Source organism: Octodon degus, unplaced genomic scaffold (genome assembly GCF_000260255.1).
Source record: "Octodon degus isolate 3935 unplaced genomic scaffold, OctDeg1.0 scaffold00030, whole genome shotgun sequence".
NCBI lineage: Eukaryota > Metazoa > Chordata > Mammalia > Rodentia > Octodontidae > Octodon > Octodon degus.
Genome location: NW_004524606.1, coordinates 20,166,650 through 20,177,712, shown reverse-complemented (window position 1 = coordinate 20,177,712; position 11,063 = coordinate 20,166,650). Strand labels below are relative to the sequence as shown.

The 11,063-nt window shown below is 39.7% G+C and overlaps 1 protein-coding gene and 1 pseudogene across 1 annotated transcript in view; one reads left to right on the top strand and one right to left on the bottom strand.

Moving 5' to 3' along the window:
- Positions 1-1,329, top strand: part of LOC105741959 — a 9,876-nt pseudogene extending 8,547 nt beyond the window's left edge.
- The window catches only part of Arl8b (ADP ribosylation factor like GTPase 8B), a 50,644-nt gene that overhangs the window by 27,896 nt on the left and 11,685 nt on the right, over positions 1-11,063 (bottom strand). The gene's annotated exons all lie outside the window — the stretch shown is intronic.

Here is an 11,063-nt window from a genome sequence, read left to right as displayed (position 1 = left end):
AACCACTAAGAAGAATATATGCAGTGCATTATTTGTTGAAACTGTACTTCCGATTTGATTTGAAACTGTCTCATTGCTATATGTTTATCAATAAAACTGTAGAAAAAAAAAAAAGAAAGAGGTGCATTATAGTCTGGAAGTGGAAATATGTATGTTTTTTGGTAGTAGAAATCTGCTGAATTTGTGAATTACATAAAGTTTGGGCACCTGACACCTATATTATCCTTAAAAAATACTACTGTAGAGACTTAGGCTGTAACAATCTTAAACTCAGAAGCATGAGTTTGTTGGCAATTAGTTTACAAATTACATTTTCAGGCCTCATCTCAATGCTATTCTAGTTTCCATACTTTTTTTTTTTTTTTAACTTTTATTTCTGATAAATACTCTAAAACTTTATGGGGCTTAAGGATTTAATATTAAACCCATTTGCCTACAATATATAGCAAGGTAAATAATTAAAATTTATCCAACTTTATTTAAAAGTTTCTCTCTAGGAAAAACAGCTATTTATTGTATGAAAAAGACTGTTTCACTGTATACCATTCTCTGTATGTAGAGTATTAAAAGTTATAAAGGAAAAATTTTCCTTCTTTTGCTGCACTAAAAAAGAGGGATTTCTAGAGGTAACACAAGGACTCAAATTAGTAGAGAGGTAAGTGAGGTAAGACCTTTAGTCCTAAGAAAAACAAAAACACTTATGGAAAGGCTTCAACACACATCACAGACACGTGCTCCGGTGCTTGTGGTGTCAGTGTGCCTACCGTGTCCATGGAGAGAGGCTGAGGGTTCTGAGGTCCTGCCTGAGGGACCCAGGCACCCGGACAGTGAAGATCCCAGCTTCCTTAGTCCAAGCCACGGTCCGGGCTGTGAACAAGAGGAAACTGCAACCCACCCATGCCACCCTCATGCTGACAACTTCTGCCATAGTAAACAAGATAAAACAGCTTCTTCTTCTTTTTTTTTTTTTGGCAGAACTGGGGATTGAAGTCAGACCCTCACGCTTGCCAGGCAAGTGCTTATTCTACTGAGCCATCTCCCTGGTCTCAAAACAGCTTCTTAAAGATAAACCTGAGCACGTAGGTTTGAAAGTTGGCGTCCGAACCAGGGGTTGTATTGTTCTTTCTTACACTCTAGAATACATAAAGACAAAAGGAAATTCTGATGAAGAAGCTGTTCAAGACAGAGAGTATTCATTGAAAAGAAAGCACAGCTGACACTTCTAGAACAGAAATGGACTATGCTGAAGACAAATAATCCAGTGAGTTTATCTTCAATAACCTGAATATCAAAGGAACTTGTGGCTGTGGAGAAAGCTTTAGTATTTGAAATCTCAGGACTCGTCTGGCTGTGAAACCCTAGAAAGCATCAGGGAGCCTTGGAGCTTACTGAAGAAATCATGTGACTGTCAGTGCTTAAGGCTTATAATGTGTGACTACCAGGTGGGGAAATAAAGTGATGTATTTTGAAAACGAAAACACACACGCACTGCAACAACTTACCTTACTGAACCTTATACTCACCAGGAAAAAAAATCTTAAAACCTAGTCTTTCAAGATCTGTGAAAGTATGCTGCAATCAGAAAAGAAAACTATCATTTATAAAGCCTACCCTTACAAAAGCAGTCAAATAGCTCATACATAACCATTTAAGTATAGAGCCATAGTGAATCTGTAATTACTTGAGAAGGCCTTGTTCATTTCTCAGATAACAGACATTTAGACAAAACCATTTAAAGGTAGTGGTAATATGGGAGTTATTGTTGGTACTCTTCAGAGCTACATTAGATTGCAACTCTAACACTTGCCTAGCTGCATGTTCTTCTCATATATTCCTTAATTTTCTAATGCCTTACTTTCCAAAAATGTAAAATGGATATAACAGCAGTCTACCTCACAGTTGTACTAAACACCCAAAAATGCATATAATATTTTCAACACTGCCTGGCATAGGGAAAGAATTCAGTATTTGCCCTCACAATTACCAAGCAAGGTCTATGAGAAGCAATGTTACCTGTTCCTTCCACAGAATGTAATAAAAAACACTGGATAGAATGCATGCAGCACCAGCTATTTAAGGACTGAAAAGTGACTAGGACAAGGTAGATCAAGGCCGGAAACTAGACCTCAAAGCACAAACAATCCAGCTCCATTTCCTAGTTATGCTGTTTACTTCTTCCCAATCTTCTTACTTGAATTCAAAGGTAGTCCAAGCCAAGAAACTGTATACTTATGCCAGAAATGGACAAGGAGATACTCAGAGAGAAGAAATCTGTCTAATCAGAGAACCATGGTCCACAGTGGGGTGGCTATGAAAGAAGGAATCTGTATTCACAGAGCTATATTGCCTCCCCAGTATTTTTCTCTAATATTTATTTTGAGATAGAGGTTTTTTTAAGTTGCCCAGGCTGCCACTTGGCCTTAGACAGATTTAGCTGGGGGAAAGATACAGAAAGCAGCCACAATGAAGTTCCAATGGGCAGCAAGTATTAGCGTGGAAATAAGGAAACCAGACAGTTATTAGGGAAGCTTAAAAAGTAAAGGAGTAGAGAAACTGATCCCATAAAGTTGTATTTCCTGCGCTCATCTCCAAGCTGCAGTACATATAACAGTGTCAACTACATAGTAGTTCAGGCTGGCCTTGAACTCACGGCACTCCTCTTGCTTCAGGCTCCCAAGTACTGGATTACAGGCATGTGCCATCATACCTGGCCTATAATAAATATTTTTAAAAGGAAGTTTATCCCCAGTGTGCCATGCTGGTTCCACCCCCCAGGGCGCACTGAGACAGCCAGTGAGACTGGGCATGGTGGAGCACACCTGTAATCCCAGCACTTGGGAGGCTGAAAAACAGGAGGATCACTGTAAGTCCGATCTGTGTAGTGAGACCCTATAGATCCTGTACTAAATACATTTTTTTAAAAAAGGAAGTTTAGTTACTTATACACGTTAGGTTGGACATACCTGATAGACTTAGCAATTTTGTCTAGCCAAATGTTGGTGGGAAATGGAAGTGTACTAACTCCACCCTACAAATTATTGGAGGTAATGCCCTGGTACCTCCAAGAACCATTATCTTAGCCTAGAGCTTTCAGGATAAAACAAATCACAACTCCCTGTGTACAGCTGCTTTCCTCAGGGTATTGGTTTCCCTTCATCATGCCTTTCATTCAGTTGTAAACCTTTTGCAACATTCACAAAATAGAGATGTAAAGGCATATTTAATGCACTGGAATTTTGCCCTAAAAAGGGACCTGACTTAATTCCTGATAGGCCAACATGAAAGCACCATTTTTACAAACGAATGCCCAAGTGAAGAACACAAACTAGTCACAAGCACAAACTTGTACAGGGAGCTGCTACTCTGACAGTTTGCTGCAGTCAGGGTTTACAGAAGAATAGTTTTAATATGCCACATAATTTATAGTATTTTATAACATTCACTCAAAGAATCAAATGCAGAAGAGTTCCAGAAATCCGTCAACATACGAGAAACCCAAAAATACAGGTGAGGGGCTGGATCTCATAGCAATGTTCTGTGTGAGTCCAGTTGGAGGTCTAGAGCCCATGCAAGTCTGCACCAAGGGCCTACGCTGGGAAGGCCCAAAGATCGGTGCTGGAAGCTAAAAAGTCTGCACCAGCAGGATGAAGTGATAGGTTTTAACAGTGTCACAGCAGAGAAACATGTAGAAGGAAAGGGAAAAGGGGCTTTATTATAAAGGAAAAGGGACTTCATTATCTTAGAGGGCATGGAGAGAATTTGGGAAGATGAGGAATTCTCTGGATTGGAACAAAAGGAGGCTGAGGCTTTTATGGCCTTTGCCAGGGGTGGGGCTTGAGGGGGAAGTTTAGATATACCTGAGGAGCTGATTGGGGGCTTCCCTGAGGTGGAGAGAAAGGTGAAAGGAAACTGCATCCTGGGCTGAGTTGGAGAAGAAGAGGGGAGGTGGTCTCTGGGAAGATGAGCTGTTGTTTTAAGGGCTTCAGCCATAATAGATGACCACCATAGTAATTCAGCAATTTTTACTAGGGCCATAACCTATCATGAAGGATCTACACCAGCAAGCTGAGGGATGTGAACTGGAGCCAGGAAATGATGCTGAAGGTAAGGACAGTGCTCTCCTGAAGAAAACCAGAGCTATCCTCAGCGACAGTGAGCTTCTCCGACAATGAGAAAAGCCAAGTTTGTATCAGGAAAACAGACAGGACAAGCTTCTCCAGGAAAATCAGCAGCACACCATCTTCCCCTCTAGTTCTCTTTTTATGCTGTTGGCAACAGTTCTCAAGTGGGTCATCCATATCCAGCACCACCCTGGGTGTTACAAGCTTATCATCAGTTAATCCATCACACCATTGCTACCTTTGAAAGAACATAACAAAGAACCTGGGAGCTCTGCAAGTCTTGCATCACATACTTTCTGAGACATGATGACTGAAGAAATTAAACTGATTCACCCAGAGTACTCTACCTTTAATTAAGAACTTCTGCTTCCGTTCAGCTCATTTCTTTCATGGCAAATGTAAAGGAGTTTTTTCTGGGCCATGAAGAAATCTAGCTAGTAACAAGTACTTCATAAACATTCCAAATGCCTCATCATACTTCCAGAAAATAAACATTGTTTTTTTCAAACTGCAAAACCTATTACTGGCTATTTAACACTGCAATTAAACGAATGTCAGACACATTACTGAAAAGTTACCCAGAAATTTAGGTTATGATTTAACTCAAAATTCCTACTAATACTCAGAACCTATAAAAAGTAAAATGCAAAACCCTCTAAATGTAACTGAGAATTACAGTGTATAATATCAGGTGATAGCAGTATGACCCTTCATCAATTCTTTTTTACCTGGAGGATAAAAATCAAGCCACTAAAATCGTGTTACACAGGTATAAAAGGCAAACCTCCCTTTACTGGAGATTGGAAGTAGGGGCACTCTACCACTCAGCTATAAGCCCAGCCCCTTTCAAAATTTTTTTTTCTTTGGAGACAAGATCACTTTAAATTACCCAGGCTGCCCATGAACGCGTAGTCCTCCTGCCCTGGCCTCCCACGTGGCCAGGCATTCTTGACAATAGTAGCAGACAAGAAAATGTTTATCAACACTATCTCATCTGTGAAATTCTCAATGAACAAATCGTAACATTCGTCAAGATATATTCCAACCTAACTTATATTAACTTATTATTCTTTATTGTGTATTTCTAGCATTTTTCTACTTTGTGAATCTGTAACTGTATCTCCTTTGCTAATGGCCATCACTGATTTAGTGCTATGTATTTTCACCAACTGTAAAATAATCAGTAATATAAATTTATTAAAAATAGAAAGCAATTCCTAACTTACTAAAAATACGTTAAACTTTAATGCATTGTGCTTGTAGCACAATGTTTGATTATACATCAGCACTGCAACTGTGCATCTACGTGCATCAGTTTCTCGGGCTTTAAATCATGTGGCAAAAAATGCCATGGACTCTATACATTCTCTTTTCAATGAATGGCTCTTTTCACTGTCTTGTTCATTCCAGGTGCCCCCAAAAGAAACACTGCAGTACCACTTCACTAGTCCACTCAGCAGTATCAGCATTATTTCACAGAGAAGCCCAGCTCTTAAATGTAATACTGAGTCACCGTACATTGCTCAGATTCCAAATTACAGCATCTTCCATATACTAACATCATTATTTATTCAGCAGCTGTCTATAACTCCACTTATTCTCATGAGAGTGGACAGTCTAGCAAGGAATTAATAAATAAGGCAGGAAGAAGCTGGAGTGACAAAAACGATTTCCAGTTACACCTAATTACTGCATCAAGAATACATCATTATTAGCTAGGATATCTATCACTGACTTACACTACTAATAAAAATGATGATAAAAGCAGCACATTATTCACTTTCCTGGCTTCTACAGGAAAGAAAACAATGTCAAGGTCTCATGGTCACAAACAGCTAACAAGTGGTAAAACTGGAATTTAAACCCAACACTAAAAGCTCCAAAGTTATTTTTCACTTAAGTACACACAATACACATTTGAGGGGTTTGCTCACCTATGAGTCATGATTTGTACAGAATGTAACATCAATGTTAGGTTTCTAAACAATAACAAGATAAAGTTGAATGGTCAGTGAAGAGACTATAAACAGTTAATTCTGATACCTTTCTACTTTCAATAGGCATTCTATCACAATCACTTCTACCAAGGCCAAACCAGTAAGTACAACCAAATTTATCAAGAGGAAGACAAATCACATAGACCTGTAAATAACATCCTAAAATGTTTGCAATGGATTATGACAAAGGATTAGCTATGTCATCTGCTGAAGTAAAAGAAAACTTTCATTAAGAATCAGAAAATGAGCAGGGCAGGGTGGCACACTTTATACCTGCAGTTACTTGGGAGGTTGATGGTAGAACTATCTGAGCCCATAATTTCAAGACCTGGGCAACTGCGCAAGATCCTACCAAGAAAGAAAGAAAAAAACAAAGAAAGAGAAGGTGTGGAGGGAGGAGGCTGAAGCAGGAGAAGGGCTAGTTCAAGGCCAGTCTGGACCACAAAACACCACCCCATCTAAAAAAAAAAAAAAAAAAAAGCAGAACAGAAATTGGTCTTTTGTACCCCATATACCTCTATCATTCTCCTGTAAATTTTTCCTGTTAAACTAAACCTTAGTGTTCACCTGAAGAATTAGAGGGCTCTATTTCATTTACTATCCAACTAGAGCACATGTTCTTGCCCTAAACCCAAATATATCAACTAAATGATAAACTAAAAAGCACTAATTCTACACCAGGCACTGTGCTGTCTTAGCTCACCACAAGTACATGAGGCAACCACTGTCATTCCTGGATCAGCAGTGAAGGAACTAAAGCTTTGAGGGGTTCACAGAATTCTGCTGATCCAGGATTCAAATTCAGGCCTGATGCCACAATCTTAGACATTACTCCATACTGCTTCTCCCTGTAATTCAATACAGAGCACTACTGAGTTAAGGCTCAGTCAGTACATTTCAGGTACATAAATAATGACACAGCTCGGGGTTATAGCTTAGTGGTGAAGAACTTGTCTGGCATACATGAAGCCCTGCTTAGAACACCAAATCATACAAACACAGAAAGAGTGCTGGCATTTTGGAAGCAAAGACAGATAAACTGATAATTTGTATAAAAGTTTGAATAGGTGCTATGAAAACAAAGCAAAGGGTAGTTAACTTTGTTTAGAAGAGTTACGGTAAAGCTTCACAAATCTGGGATCTCAAAAGTAAGACCGTGCCATCTAAGGAAAAAGAAGTACCAGGAGATAAGAAGAGTAAATAGCTTGGTATCCGGGGCAACCCACTCTTACCGGTCAAACATATATTTATTTCTGTGGTCTACGCATTCTATCTTTCTCACCCCACCATTTTGCTAATTTTCATTGACAAATTTAAACCCCTCCTCCAAAGTGCACCAAAGCAAAGTACCACTAAAATACTTAAGTGCTCCTAGGGAGGCTAATAAAGACATGCACTACATAGACAGTACATTTAACATGTACCAGTGAGAAAAAAAAAAGCCAAAGATAAATATGAATAAGGAACACTACTAAAAGTTACATCAAATTTCATATCTAATTTTAGTCACATGATTTTGGAAGAGCTGTATTTACCAAACTGCAAAACAACACCCCAAAGAATTTGTGGTAAACACTGAGTCCAGATTAATCACAGCTCACCTAGCTTACAAAACAAAATTTTAGGCTGAAGTAGAGTGAAATTCTAGACCCATGTGACAACTGTGTCATTAATTTCTTAGCCTGATATAAGCCAATGAACATCTACTCAACAAGAGGGCCAAATTTTGTGAACTACACAAAGCACATCTTATAAAATGTTTCACTAATTAAAGGGTTTTATTCAATGTCCCCTGTGTGTCAGAGATGGGGGAAAGGATGAATAAGAAATAGCAAAAAGTCTAGAAAGAATCTTTCTGGGCTGGCGAGATAGCTCAGGGAATAAGACCTTGCTTTGGCAAGCTCAAGGACCAGGGGTTTGATCCCCATCCCCAATCCCAGTCCCAGTCCCAGCCTCAGCCCCAGCCCTAGCTAGCCCCAGGGATTTCTGAGCCATCAACGGAGTCCAGGCATGGCAGCACACACCTGTAATCCCAGCACTGGGGAGGTTAAAAACAGGAGAATCACTATGAGTCTAAGTTGCATAGTGAGACCCTATACTAAATATATAATAAATGAAAAATCTTTCTGCTTACTACCCTACAGAGTAACAGTAGGGTTGGGAATACACAGTAGCTCCATAGTGCAGCACTTGCTAACATGTGCTGAGTCTTGGGTTCAATCCTCAGTACTAGAAAATAAAGGTACAGAATGACAACACCAGGCATGGGGGCACACACCTGTAGCCAGGAGGCTGAGGAAGGAGAATCATGAGTCTGGGACCCGCCTGGACTACAAGGGGAGAGGAAAGGAGGGGAAGGGGCGGGAAGGGAAGGGAGGGAATGGGAAGGGAGGGGAAGGGAGGGGAGGGGAGGGGAGGGGAGGGGAGGGGAGAAAAAACATGACTGTAAATGTAGTACCACTAGTTTCCTAAATTTGTCTTATCACAGTTTTCGTGTTCCAAAATGAATTGGTATCTGAGTATTCTTAACCACTTTTAATCCATATGAGACTACTTTACATAACTGGAATATGAGGACTGACAATAACAAATCGTAATATAATGAATACAAGAAAAACCATATTCTGTAACACTAGCTACATGTTTGTTTAGCATCCAAGAAAATGCCAAGTTAAATCCAAAAGATCAGATCTTTTGTTTAAAGCACATACATTTGGGGTGGAAGTGTAATTCAGTGATACAGTACTTTTCTAGCACACATGAGGCACAGCAATGGACCCCAAACGTGGCAAAAATAAACACATACACACATACATAAATTATACATACAAAGTTCTCTTCAGAAGATAGGCACTATACAAACATAACAGAAGCCATTCACAGGGAAAGAAATATACCTCAACCTGAACAGCAAAGACTTCCAAACCTGCAAAGAACTCCCTTTGAATATACAACCTTTATCATGGTATCCAAAGGCCTGCAACTAGAACCTCTTCTGGACAGCTTGCTCTCCAGCCAAAGAATAAAGTAGGTAAGTACCCCAAGTAGAATAAGCCAACACAGCCCAACTACAGTTCTGGAGAAGCTGTGAACAGTGTCTGCTTAGTTCTTATATATGCCACACTGGCAAAATAATCAGCAGGGTAGGATGCATACCAATCACTAGGAAAAAGTATGCCTACAATCCACTCCTGAAGAAGAACCAGAATCACTGTGTGTGGTGAGCTCACTAATAGATTAACCCATTGATGAGTTAATAGCTGAACGAGTTCTCTGGAGATGGAGGCTAGTGGGAAGGAGGAAGTTACTGGGATCAAGCCTTTGAATGGTATACCTTCTTTCTCTTGGTCTCTTTCCTTCTCTCTCGCTCCTCCTTCCTAGCAACTTTCATCCACCATGCCCTTCTTCCATGACATCTCTGCTTCTGTAAGGTACTAGAAGGAAATTCAGGTGCACATGGACTGAAACCTCTGAAACTATGAACCAAAATAATTTTTTCCTCCTTTAAAGCGTATATGTCAGGTATTTACATTTAGGGATAGACAAGCAATACCATGTATTTATCAAAAGAATGAAATCCACTTCTACTCTTAAAATCCAGCTCGACAGCCATTCTTGCCATGTTCCACCAAGAGTCAAAAGAAAATCCTCACTAATTAACTTCACAAATGTCTTCGAGATGGCATAAGGCAGGAGAGGAATTCCAAAAGCATCCTGGACCAATCTTAAGGCATTTAATATTCCTATCCTGTACATGGCTAGTACTAGGTACATACCCTACCAAAAATGACTTCAATAAACATTTATGAATCATCTGTCACAATGACTTTCACACCGTAAGTATACAAAGCGTGTATTTGTTTTAATATTCGTTCACTTATTCAGTATTTAAAGAGTTTATTATATGGAAGACACTATTCTTATCACTGGAATACAGAAGGGTAAAAAAAGGACAAAGCCTTGCTTCTCTGAAACTTATATTCCTTAAAGGGACAAAGACAGTGAATAAGAGAACATGATGTCTTATGGTGATGAGTGATAAAAATAGCAGGCTAAATTAACAACATAACAAAGATAGCTACTACAGACAGGATAAGAAAACTAAAACATTAAAAATGTTCCAATCAGGCCAGGGAGATGGCTCAGTAGAACAAGCACTTCCCTGGCAAGCGCAAGAGCCTGAGTTCAATCCCCGGTTCCGCAAAGAAAGAAAAAAAAAATGTTCCAATCATCTGGCCAATTAATTTCATTTTTGTAATCTGTAGAAAGAAAAGAACAAAATCCAAAGTTTAAGACTTAAAGTCAGGCATGATGGCACACACCTGTAATCCAAGCAGTCAGGAGGTTGAGGCAGAAGGATACCCATGAGTTCAAGGCCAGCCCAAACTACAAAGCACTTTAAAAAATTTAAAAGAAGTAGTTTTGGGAACTAACATTTAACCTCAAAGATAGAAAATAATGGCTATTACGGTTTGGACCAAAAATGTCCCTCCCAAAGCCTTATTTCTTCAGAGGCTGACACTGTGGAAGGTGACTGGATCACGGGTACACTCCACTCATTAAGTAGACTCGAGCACTACAGAGTTCAATAACTGGCTGTGTGTTAGGAGGTGGGACTTGCTAAAAGGTGGGCTAACTGGGAGCTTGAAGGGGAAGAGAGCATCCTCCTCTGGGCTATTTCCCTTCTCTGCTTCCTGGCTGCCAAGACAGGAGTAGATTTCTTCTACAACAGGTCCTTCCAGCATGCTGAAAACATGAGCCAAAATAAACCCCTCCTCTTTTAAGCGGTGGATGTTGGGTCATGTATCGGAGCAATGAAAAAGTGACTAAGAATAGTCATAAAAATATATTCATATTAAGGGGCCGGAGAGATGGCTCAGTGGATTAAGTGCTTCCCTGGCAAGCACAAGGGCCTGAGTTCAATCCCTGGTTCCGCAAAAAAAAA